A 12,853-nucleotide genomic window follows, 5' to 3' on the forward strand; every position below is an offset into this window, starting at 1 on the left:
CTTTCTTTCTTTCTTTCTTTCTTTCTTTCTTTCTTTCTTTCTTTCTTCCTTTCTTTCTTCCTTTATTCCTTTCTTTTTCTTTCTCAATGAATGGCTCCATGGGGAAAAGAAAGGACAGGGCTATATGCAGAAATGAAAGTAATATAAAAATTTAGAGGATCTTTGAGTTTTTTAGTTCTGCACTAGCAAGTATTTCACATTTGCTAAATATCAGTTACCCACCTTATTTATTGGTATTATTCATGTAGGTTTGGTCTGGATAGACAATGTACACAAGTTCAGGGCAGTAGGCTAAAATGAGACTTTGGAGGGAGTGAAAGTTTTCTTTTTTTTAAATTTCTGATGAAATATTGGTCATTTTGTTTTCTTTTTTAATGAAATAGCCTTGAAAACTGAATTTTTATGTCCTTGTTCTCTCCATACTGTTCAATGGTCCTGACTGAGTGGTCCACTTCTTTGTGACGTACATCTACCTGTTTATTTTTTAAGCCACTTTATCTCTTCTTCTATTTTAAAAGCACAGAAGAAGCTTATCTAGTTTTTGTTTAATTTTAAAACACTCTGAAATCAGCTCATCTGCTCACTGTTTGCTATTGAAAATCTCTCAAGCCTCCTGTAAACTTTTCTCCCTAAGGACAGTAAAGATACATATTTACTTTCTAGACTGTCTTATCTTTCTCATGGAGATACTTACCAATATATACACAAGGGACAAAAATTAGATTTTTAGAAAAGGGTGTTTGAGATGAAATATGTAAGATTAAGAAATTGAAAATTAAACTGGGGTTAATAAACCAAGACGACACAGTTATACATAAGTGGTCCCTTGTTGGAATTATTGCAAGGGGGGTGGAAGGGAGTGTCTAGCTTTTTCTTTTGCCTTTTTTAGGGGGGAAAGGCAGGACAATTGGTGCTAAGTGACTTGCCTAAGGTCACACAGCTAGTAAGTGTTAAGTATCTGAGACAGGATTTGAACTCAGGTCCTCCTAACTCCACGGCTGGTGCTCTATTCATGAACATCCTGACATTTAAAGCTGGAATGAATCTTGGAGATCATTTGATCCAAACTCCTCATTTTAGAGACGGGCAAACTGAAAGCCAGAGAGAGTAAATGAATCATCTAATGTCACCATGGTAAGAAATAGCAGAGTCAGAATCTGAACCCAGGTCTTATGATTCCAAATTCAGGGCTCTTTCTACCATACCACTCTTCTTTTATTACATGGGGAAAATTGAAGGTTCCAGTCCAGTGGCAAACTTCGTCTAAAATGTAGCAATCAATATGGCCACTAAAAGAAAAGAAAATGTTCTACTACTTAAATAAACAGTACATAGAAAGCCCTGCTTCTAAAAAGTTGTTTTCAGAATTGTTCTGATTATACAAGTTGACTGCTTGCCCAAGGTGAGACAAGTTAAAAGGGAACTCTTCTCTCAACTGTATGTGAGAAGGCCTTCGAAATCAACTTTAGATATTTGAATTTCTACTTCACTCTATTGTTATGTCTATATTTTTCAGGAAGTATTTTCTTTTTTAAAAAATTATGATTTGTGTCACTAGAGGGAGACACAGTTATACCGATTCTGTCAAGCTACTCTCAGACAGAAATGTATCTTTTTTAATTCCTCTAGACAGAAACAATCGGGCAAATAAAACTACTTCACCAATAAATGGTTGTCTGCATAGACTGCTAACTAAAATTACCTGCTCTGTCAAGAGCTTTATAAAGGTTTGCCACATTGAACTGAACTGAATCAAATTGATTTGAATTGAATATCAAAGTGACAGAAGAATATTTCATTATGATTAGTTCATATTATTGTCAAAGTTGTTTATTTTTCTACAATTGGATTTAGGTTGAAATTACCATCTTCAGAGATATAATATATGACATATCTATTATCTTTAAAAACTTCAAAAGATGTTATTGAGAAATTATTAATTGTTATAAGGGACATGTGTGTATGTGTGAGTGTGTGTGTGTGTAATGAAAGCCCCTTAGGGCAGGGATTGGGATTTTTTTTTCACCTTTTATCCCTAGCACCTAGAACACCAAGCACCTTAAGAAGGCAAGCTCTTAATGATGTTTCATAAATGAAGGAGTACATTGAAAAGGGCTGTCAAAGTTTTCTATGCTTAATGCTTGATCATCTCTGCAGAGCTTAGTCCTATGCACTGTGTGGATCAGTGACCTGGGGCCATTTTTAGAGCCTATTTTACTTACATACCCTGAGTCACTATGTGAGGCCCAAGATTATGCCTGGGACTTGATTTGTATGGCTTAAGTTCCATAGAAGGGAGGAAGCCCGAGAAGTGAAGGAAGTAGAAATATTAACCATCTATTTAAAGGAGTTATTCTTCTGAAAAATAGCACACAACACTGTAGTTGCTCCTATGAGAAAGTTTCTGAGCTATCTAGCAAGACAAAGATGGTTTAGGGAAAGAAAATGATTGACTGTGTTTGCTCTAGTAAGTCAACTTCATGTAATAGTCATCAAATAATGAGCACAATAGGATTTTGTACTCTCTCTGTCTCTCAGTTAATTCTTATATCTTTATCACTCAGAGGTCTCCAGCCCTCCAAGAATATCTGGCACACTTGGAAAAGGGAATTGTGATTGTTTGAAGGCTCCAAAACTCAGGATAGAAATTTGGAGACCATAATTGTAACCTTGCTCTCAGATACCTGGTAGAGAGTGTGACTATAGTTTCTTTATATGTTAGCTATTATTTGTGATTATACACAGCAATATTTAACTTGGGAATCAGACTAGTGTTTGTATAACACTTTGCTGAGAAGATTCCTATCTTTGGTCTATTAAAAATGCTGATTTTCAGCCCCACCAAATGCATTGCCCCTTCTGACTCAATCACAGCTAATTATTAATGTCGAGTGAGGTGTAAAATAGGAAGATGCTGGCAGTGTTTACACTGACAAAGAGAGAGTATTGATGAAGATGTAATTCCCTGTAAATGGTGAAAACCTTCAGATTATACTTTTGTAATTGACACTGCTAATTTTATCAGACTCTGGAATGTTTCAGACCTTTCCAAATTTGACCTGTAATCACTCCAAAGTGTTCAGCCTAACTATTGACACAGCACAGTTATACTAAGAGTTGTCAAGTGAGATATGGTAGAGATCACAGATTTCAGACTAGAAGGAACCTTAGAGACTAACTACTTCAATACATATGAGGAAACTGAAGCCCAGAGAGGTTAAGTGACTCACCCAGGGGCATACAGGTGTCAAGTGTCATGGGCTGAGAGTTGAATAAAGGTCTACAGACCCCAAATTAAATCTACTGCCCACAATACCACACCTTGACAAGATCAAAGAGTAAAGAGTCAAACAAGAATTGGTTGCTGGTGACTTTCTGCTGAGGGGGTACTGAGGCAACTATTGAAAACAAAAACAGAGAGGTCTGTGGGTTTCCAAAGGCATGTATCAAAGACATAATGGAGAATATTCCAAGGTTTGTTAAAAGGAATGACTGCTGCCTACTTTTGGTGATCACATTGGTCCAGACCGGTCAATTAACCAACACTTATTAAGCAGATACTACATACCAGGCACCTTTCTAAGCACTGAATGATACTGCCAGAAGGAATGAGGAGAGTGAAGGCAATAAAAAAAGTTTATTTTGATCTGGGTTGGGGTAGAAGAAGAAGCTCAGAGAAGGAATAGGACTGTAATTTGGGGTAGACTGGATGATAACTAAAGACGGGGCTGCTCAATTTTTATTTTGCTTCCATTTTCTTTGCCAGGGAAAATGTCCTTGAGATAGGAAAGGTTTGGACAAAAATGCCTAATAAGGAATTGATGCTGAAAATAAGGAAAGAACAATAAGAAAAAAAAAATATCAAGAAATGCTTAGTAGACATCTTTAAGAGGAAGGGAGTGATCACAAAAAGCCAGCATGGGACCAGCAAGAACAGGTCACAGCAGTTTAAACTTAGCTCATTTTTGATAGGATTACTACTTATGGCTAGGTGGTGCAGTAAACAGAGCACTGGCCATGGAGTCAGGAGGACCTGAGTTCAAATGTGGACTCAGACACTCAACACTTACTAGCTGTGTGGCCTTGGGCAAGTTACTTAGCCCAATTGCCTTGCCTTCTACCCTCCAAAAAAGAAAAAAAATTAAATTAAATTGCTAGGGTTACTAAATCAGTGGATCAGGGTAATGCTGTTCATATAGTTCATCTTGCTTTTGGCAAATAATTAGCTGATAATTTCATGTTATTCTTGAGGAAATCAGTCAACAAGAATTGATTAAGGTCCAGGCACTTTGGTAAATGATGGGGATACAAAGAAAGGTTTTAAAAAATGAGCCCTGCTCACAAATGTCTCCCACACTAACAAGAGCTATGAACTTACAAGCAAAGAACTGTGTACAAACAAGAAACACAAGATTGGAACTAATCAAAAAATGGAAGCTGCTAACCTGAAGAAGGATCACGAAAAGCTTTTTTGTGGAAAGTAGGATTTTATTTGGGGGCATGGAGAACAGAAGGCAGAGTTGAGGAAGGAGAACATTCTACGTCTGTGGGGCAACCAGTGAAAATGCTCAGATTCAAGATATGGAATGTCTTATGTGAGGAATAGCAAGGAGACAAATGTCATTGGGTCACAGACTATATGGCATAGGAGTTTGGGGGCGGGGCGGGGGGAGTGAGGGAAATAAGCTATAAGAAACCCACATGGAGATGTTGTGGATCTGTACATCATCCATCGAGCCAAACAGGTTGATATCTGGAGTCTCAAACGCTGTGGGTGCTTCAGACTCCCATTTGATCATGTAGGTCCTTAGTCCCTCTTTGGTTCATTACTGGCTTTCACTCTGCAGATACGGGAATGACATCAGCTACATCACTTCTAGGTGTGAACTTGTTAGGGATTCCAAGAAGAGAGAAAGATTTTGAAAGCTTTGAATTATCCCTTCTGCCAAATCCTAGTTTGGGGAGATACTTTATAGCATCTACTTTAAGTTCAGGACAGCGAGGTGGTGCACTGGATAGACTGCCAGGCCTGGAGTCAGGAGCACTCTTCTTCCTGAGTTCAAATCTGGCCTCAGACATTTACTAACTGTGTCACCCTGGGAAACTAATTTAAACGTTTGCCTCAGTTTCCTCATCTGTAAAATGAGGTGGAGAAGGAAATGGCAAAGCACTCCAGCATCTCTGCCAAGAAATCCCTAAATGTCATGAAAAGTCAGACATGATTGAAAACAACTCAATAATAAGAACGTTTCAAGTTTGAGTCCACTTTCCTCAGGGATTAACTGGGTATGTAGAGGGAAGAACATACTTTCTTCACCCTCCCCCCACCCCTCCCACCCCTGTCTAGTTTGGAGAGTTTTATATTTCAATCATTGCTATGTTGTTTGTCTTTTGTTTACGAAGACCACTGGCAGGAGGTTTCTGTGCCTTCTCAGTAATCCCTTTGTAAAAGCTACTGAATATCAATTGATACTGGAGAAATATCACTAGTGAACTGATATTAGAGTCCTTGATACAGGGCTCATAAACAATAGCACTCGAGAAAAACCCTTGTCCCTAATAGTTACCATTAATGTTATAGGGGTAGAATTAGTTACCATAGTCTGAAGACTCAATTGCTAATACAAGGGTGAATTGTGCTAATGAGCGCAGAGCCTAAGCTATACATGTAGCTATCAATGCAACAGTGGGAGACATAGTTAGATAGCTGTTTTCCTGAATTTCATGAACTTCAAGTATAATTAAAGCAAATTGTGATGTGGCGGCCAGAGAAGCTAATGTACTATTGGGCTACTTTGAGAGACATAGCTTCCAGGAATGAAGAGTTGATACTCCTAATGCACTATGGGCCCTGGTTAGATCATGTTCAGTTCTTTACCACCTTTTGGGAAGGACACTGATAATCTGAAGAATATGCAGAGAACACTGAATGATTATAGGCTTAGAGATTTAGTTATACGGCATGTCCATACTATTATGGGGACTGACTGGAGGTATTAAGTATGTTTAGCTCAGAGAAGAAAAGATTCAGGAGAGGAATAACAGCTGACTTCAAGTACACGATGGTCTGTCATGTGGAAGAGGGATTAAATTTGTTCCACTTGGTCCCAGCAGCACTAGGAACAGTGGATCGAAGGAAAAGAATGAGAAGGGAAGAGTAATAAGGATTGATATTTTTGCCTACTACATGCAATATACTGGGCTAAATATTTCACAAATATCTTATTTGATCTTCCTAACAAACTTGTGAAGTAGGTGCTCTAATTCTTCCCATTTTACATTTGAGGCAATTGAAGCAATCAGAGGTTAAGTGACTTGCCTAGGGTCACACAAGAATTAAGTGATGGAGTTGGATTTGAACTCAGGTCTTCTTAACTCCAGACCCAGTACTCTATACATTGCACCACCCAGCTGCCTCAGAGGTAAATTTAGGCTTGATAGTAGGGAAAACTTCCTAAGAATTAGAGCTATCCACAAGTGGACGGCATCTGCTTTGGAAAGCAAGCCTGGATTATTACCTGTTGGGAAGGTTAGTAGGTATTCTTTTTCAAGTATGAGTTAGACTAAGGGTGGGGAACATGTGACCTCGAGGACATGAGGCCTTCTAGGTCCTTGGATGTGGCCTTTTGACTGAGTCCAAGTTTTACAAAACAAATCCTTTTATTAAGGGGATTTGTTTTGTGAAGTTTGGATTCAGTCGAAGGGCCGCACTTGAGGACCTAAACAGCCAAATGTGGTCTTGAGGCCATAGGTTTCCCAACCCTGAATTAGACCACATGGCTTCTCAAGTGCCTCCAAGCAATGACATTCTATAACTCTGTGAAAAACCAAGGAGATGGAAAATGCCTATTATTAGACTATGAAATGCCGTTTCATGAACTATGCTTAGATATGATTCAGCAGTGCAATTATATTGGACAGACATCGTGGATAGATAATGAGCCAGGACCTATATTAACAGGAAGAAACCAAGAGCTAGATTGCTTCTGTGAAATTGTGAAGTACTTTTAATAACCTTATGCTTCTCTCTGAAACAGAGGTCCATCTTTTTAACACCAATATTTTTTTTTCTGATGATGCTATATAGAACAAGTCATAGAATACCACACTCCCCAAAACTTAAAAGTTGTAAGACACTCAAAAGGACACAAAGAGGGATATGGTAGGTATGAGTAGGCTTTAACCAATGAGGAGCTGAATGAAAGAAATGACCTTAAGGATGTCATAGGAGAGTTGTGTGACCAGGAAAAAAGGAGCTGGTCATGTAGCTAGAGGGAGGCATATATGACTCTTGGCTTGTGTGATCCATTGTTATCCACACAATTTCCAGAGTTCTAGAGGAAGGCTTCAACACATTGGATCTCGTTCTTGTGGAGAATTTTGGGGAAGGCACAGACAAGAATCACACAGTCAGAAGTTGTAGATGATTTGTCTTCTGTATCATTTGGGCTCCTACGGCAAGTGTCTCTGATACTAAATATGTCCTACAGCCTGGAATGTGAACAAACCTTATACAAAATGGCCGCTCTGTGACATATTGAGTAGCTTTATACCAGCCAGACAGCATCCTGGTGTTCTGTTATAGAACAACAGTCTTTTTGCCTTGAAGTAGACAAAATAGAGAGCCTTGAACAGAAGCATGTTGTTGTCCTGACAGTCTGTGGGGCCCAAGCATATGCTGTCGGATCCCTTTCCACACATGCTTCACCTAAGACTGAGACATTTAATGAACTTGAGTAGTTATTGAAAGCACACTTCTCACCAGCTCAATAAGTCATTGTTCAGTTTTTAAATTTTCACACTCCAAATCAACAGCCTGGTGAGGGCAATTCAGCTTATATCATAGAACTGTGCCATCTGTCTCAACACTGCTGCTTAGGGAATTTCTTAGATAACATGTTTTAGGATCACCTCCTGTGTAGAGTCCATAATACAGCCTTCTTGACTGACCCACATTTGACAATTACAATAGCCTAAGATGAGGCCTTGACAGCAAGATGCCATGGTCAATTCAGTTCAATTTAATAATGTTTATTAAATTCCAAGAGGGTAGCTAAGTGGCACCGTATATAGAACACCAGGACTGGAGTCAAGAAGACCTGAGTTCAAATCTGACTTCAGACTCTTACTAGCTGTGTGACTCTGGGTAAGTTACTTAACCCTATTAGCCTCAGTTTTCTCATCTGTAAAATGAACTGGAGAAGGAAATGACAAACCTCTCCAATATTTTTACCAAGAGAACTCCAAATAGGGTCATAGAGAGTCAGATATGACTGAAACAACTCAACAACATTAGGCATCTAGTATGTGCAGGGCATTATTCCAGCTTCTGGGGAAAGATAGGAAGTTAAGAGAAGACACCACCTCTGCCTTTGTGGAGCTTACAGACCAATAAAAAGACTATGATACAGACACAAATAAATATTACAAAAGTCCCTAAGAAGTGGAAGCGAAGTTTTATGTCAAATTTGAAGGGAAGGACATCAGTTTCAAGTAGGATAAGAAAAGGCATTGTAAAGTAGGTAACTGCCATTAGTATACCTGCACACTCAAGGATTTGTACACAAAGGATTTGGAAGTTTAAAAGTTTCAAGGTAAAATTTCAATAGCCACTTCCCAGAGGTACAGAAACTACTTGCAAATATTCAAGTAATTGAGAACTTGCAAGAGAGACAAATGTCATTTGGATCTAGTTACTGCCCCCAATTAATTTGAAGCAAGAAACATAGCTTTTCCTCTACTGGGACAGCAAATGTGTGAAAATTGTGGCTTGAAGGCCCTTTGTGATCTTCAGTGTAACATTTTGTGTACTCGAATGAAAACAAACTGGGATGTGAGTTCTGATACCATGCATATATAGTTTATATTCTGATAGGCACTCCTTTGGAGAACCTTTAGGCTGTCTGCTCTAATATGCCAATGGATCTGTGATGTCTTCAGTGTGGATATTCCCTTTTAGCAGCATGTCTAGCACATAACAGACACCCAATAAGTGCTTGCTGACTGATTGGTTATTGAATAATTCAGATCACAACCAGGCCTGCCCAACATGTGTAAACTCAAGTCTCCCCATAAATTGCCTACACTAGGCTCACCCATCAAGAGTCCTTTATAAATACTTGTTAACTGACTGACTGACTCAAGTTGTCTTGACATTGTGAGGAAACCAGTGGAGTGCATGGACTGACTTATTTACCACATGACCAGAACATCTTTTTTTTCTATCATACTTTTCTTTGATGACATTCTTTTACACTGTCATATGATAATATTCTTTTACTGATAAATATCACCATTCATCTCTCCATTACCTTTTTTTGTTTTTGCTTTTTGGAGGGCAGTTGGGGTTAAATAACTTGCCCGAGGTCACATGGCTAGTTTTTGTGTGTATGTGTTAAATGTCTGAGGCCGGATCTGAACTCAGGTCCTCCTGACTCCATCAGACTATCAGCCACCCCTCTCCATTACCTTTCAAGTAATCCTCAACTTCCTTTTGGAGACTCAGAATTCTTTCTGTTCCAAAGGGAGGAAAATTGAAGAAAAGGCCAAGAATTTAATCAATTTTAACATATTCTCAGGAGTCTTTACTAAAGCCCAATGGCAAGATCACACTACATGTTCACTGCAAATTCAGCATAAGTAAGACATGAAGGTAGCATCCACATCCAATGTCTTCAGTCAGTCTACTTCTTCATTTTCTTACTGGGAGAAATGTTCTTGTGAACTATTACCTTATTCAAACTCATCAACAACTGATCATTGACATGCTACTGTAGATAGCTGAATGATCATTACCCATCTAGGGACAGTCTGGGTTAATCACCTTCAGATGAGGAATATTTTTTTCCTAATATAGCAATCCCACCAAACAAACAAACAAAAATCTCCCCTTATGGAAGAATAAATAAAGAGCATTTTGCTACATTCTATGCTAAGTGCTTTTTGTTGCCCTATGTTTCCCTTGACAACTTTAGCTCCTTCTGAGCTTTCACATTGCTCATCCTGTTAACAGGCCCCTTCCATGTTTTATGTTCATCCTCTGCTATCTAACCTTGATATCAGCTTCTATGTTGTTTTTCTTTAATATAAGTTGATTGATGAGTTCGCTGTTTTTTTTTTCTAACGAAACACAGGGTTTGGTTTTGTTTTTGCTTTTTGGAAGGGTGAAGGCAGGGCAATTGGGGTTAAGTGACTTGCCCAAGGTCACACGACTAGTAAGTGTTAAGTGTCTGAGGTCAGATTTGAACTCAGATCCTCCTGACTCCTAGGCCAGTGCTGTATTCACTGCACCACTTAGCCTCCCCTTTCTGTTATGTCCTATGCATTAAAAAAATCCTCCTGACTCCAGGACCAGTGCTCTATTCACTTCACCACCTAGCCACCCCCTCCAAATACGTTATTTTCCATACAAGAATTGGTGTTTCCCTTTGTGTTTTCAGAATTTAATTCTTGAGCATCCCACCCCTTCTGGATGGATTTTCCCTGTAGTTCTTTAGGATATGTGACACCTTCTAAACCCTGGGAAATCTGCTTTTTCAAAGTCAAAGGCACCTTTTAGATGATACCTAGATTTTTTTCTCTTCTATCACAAACTTTTAGAAGGAAGTAGTCACTTTCTTCAATTTAATCATCTCTTGGACCCCAGCAACCAGATTCTTTCTGGATAGTGAGAATCAGATCCAGCATAGCATTTCCACTCCTTGGTGTTTCCACTTCTTAAAGGATGAAATTATCACTAAGGCAAATCAAAAAGTATTAGCTTTGCACCTGCACAGAATGTTCTATGATGTCTATAGAACTGAAGTCTACTACCATGCCCCTGTGCCTTGCTTGTGATCAGTTTCTTGAGCTCTTCATCGGTCCTCTCTTTTTAGGTGTTTTGTAGGCAAGAGCATGCTGTTGGCTTTTTCACAACCTGATCTTTGGAGGGAAAAACTGTACATATGACACACTTTAAGTTTAATTTGCATTATTGACATTTTCTATCCCTTTATTAAATTTACATAACAAAACATACATAATTAAAAGACAATAAACTAAATTTTGATTTGCAACATTTGTTGATTTCTGAGGTATAGATGCTCACACTGAAAATTTAACAACCAACTCTTAAAAATCTACACAAGCTGGTTCCAGCACAGTCTGTAATATACTTTGATAACTAACTCATCTCAGTTCCTTAAAAAGCTGTCCCTTGGGAATCTGTGCCTTTCAGAATGTCTTGCAAGGTTTTTTTTCTAATGATAACCACAGCCTATCAATTGTTTAATATATGCATAACTGGAGTCTTTCTCTCAATGCTGGTGACAACAACCAGTCTCTAAGCTTGAGAGAGAAATATCAAATGGAGACATCTGAAATCCTCTGTCTCTACAGAATGCATATTAGGTTGTGTTACCTGCCCTGACCTTACTCTTGAAGCTGATCAGATGGCAAATTAGCTGTTTGGGAACCTGCGGAATGATCAAACTCAGAAATGGAAAAGCCTCAGGAATCACCTGTCTAATCCATTCATGCAACTTCTCCAATCCCTGCATCCTCCCTTGGAAGACTCAGCAGGAGGATGCTCATTGCTTCCCAAAGTTGGATAGTCTGCTTCTAGACTGCTCTTCTTGGAGAGTGGTTTTCATTCCCTATAACATCCAATCACTAGTCTCACTTCTACCTCTGGGGTCAAATAAAACCATTCGAATCCCTCTTTAACATGAATTTTAAGATCTGAAGACATCAGGGATGGTATTACTCAATCTTTTTTTCTGCCTAGGCTAAACATTACTCCCTCCCCCAGTTTTTTAGATGTTTGTATGGCGTAATTTTAAGCTCTACAGCCCTTGTCAGTCCCATACATGTGCTTCTCAAAGACTCCTAAAATATGAAGCACAGAACTGAAATGAACACAACACTCCAGGCAGGGCAGAATACAATCAGGATGAAATCTCCCTTATCATGAACCCTATCCTAAAATCAAATTTGTGTTTTAAGTGTCATAGTGAACATACAGTCCATTTGAAACATACAGGTCATATGAAAAAGATACAAGGTCCTTTCCATATGAACTACAGAATAGCATACCACAACCATCTCTATATGCTTAGTTAGCTTAGTTCATTTTTTAAATAACCCAGATGTGGACTTTTTGTCTATCTCTATTAAATTTCATTTTGTTGGTACATTTTCCCATTCTATCAAGTATTTTTTGTATTACAATTCTTTTATCCAATGTATTTGTTCTCTTTCCCAGGTTCTTATCCACTAAAGGTTATCTTTTAAATTTAGAATGTAAACACACAAACATATACATACATACATACGTGTAACCTGAGATTTCCACACAGAAACCAGAACACCAAAGGAGGGTTCTATATGAAACTTTAAATTTCTGTTTCATATTATTTACTTTAAAAAAAGTAATAAATTTAAATATTAATTTTTACATTTTTTGCTTGTCTATCTCATTGTGAACTTTCTATTATTTTTTTTTTCTTTTTGGAGGGGAGAGGGCAGGGCAATTGAGGTTAAGTGACTTGCCTAAGGTCACATGGCTAGTATATGTTAAGTGTCTGAGGTTAGATTTGAACTCAGGTTCTCCTGACTCCTAGGCCAGTGCTGTATTCACTGCACCACTTAGCCTCCCCTTTCTGTTATGTCCTATGAATTAAAAAAATCTTTAAATGACATCTCTTTATGTCTTTATATATTATATATATCTGTATATATGTGTGTGCGTGTGTGTGTGTGTGTGTGTATTATTGGTATCCCCCTTAACCCACCAACTAAAAATACAGAAACATACCCTTATATCAAATAAGCATGGGGAAGCTAGATGGTGCAGTGAATAGAATACCAGGCTTGA

This window comes from Petaurus breviceps, unplaced genomic scaffold (genome assembly GCF_028583685.1).
Source record: "Petaurus breviceps papuanus isolate PSGF00001 unplaced genomic scaffold, PetGlider_PUasm1.0 38, whole genome shotgun sequence".
Lineage (NCBI taxonomy): Eukaryota > Metazoa > Chordata > Mammalia > Diprotodontia > Petauridae > Petaurus > Petaurus breviceps.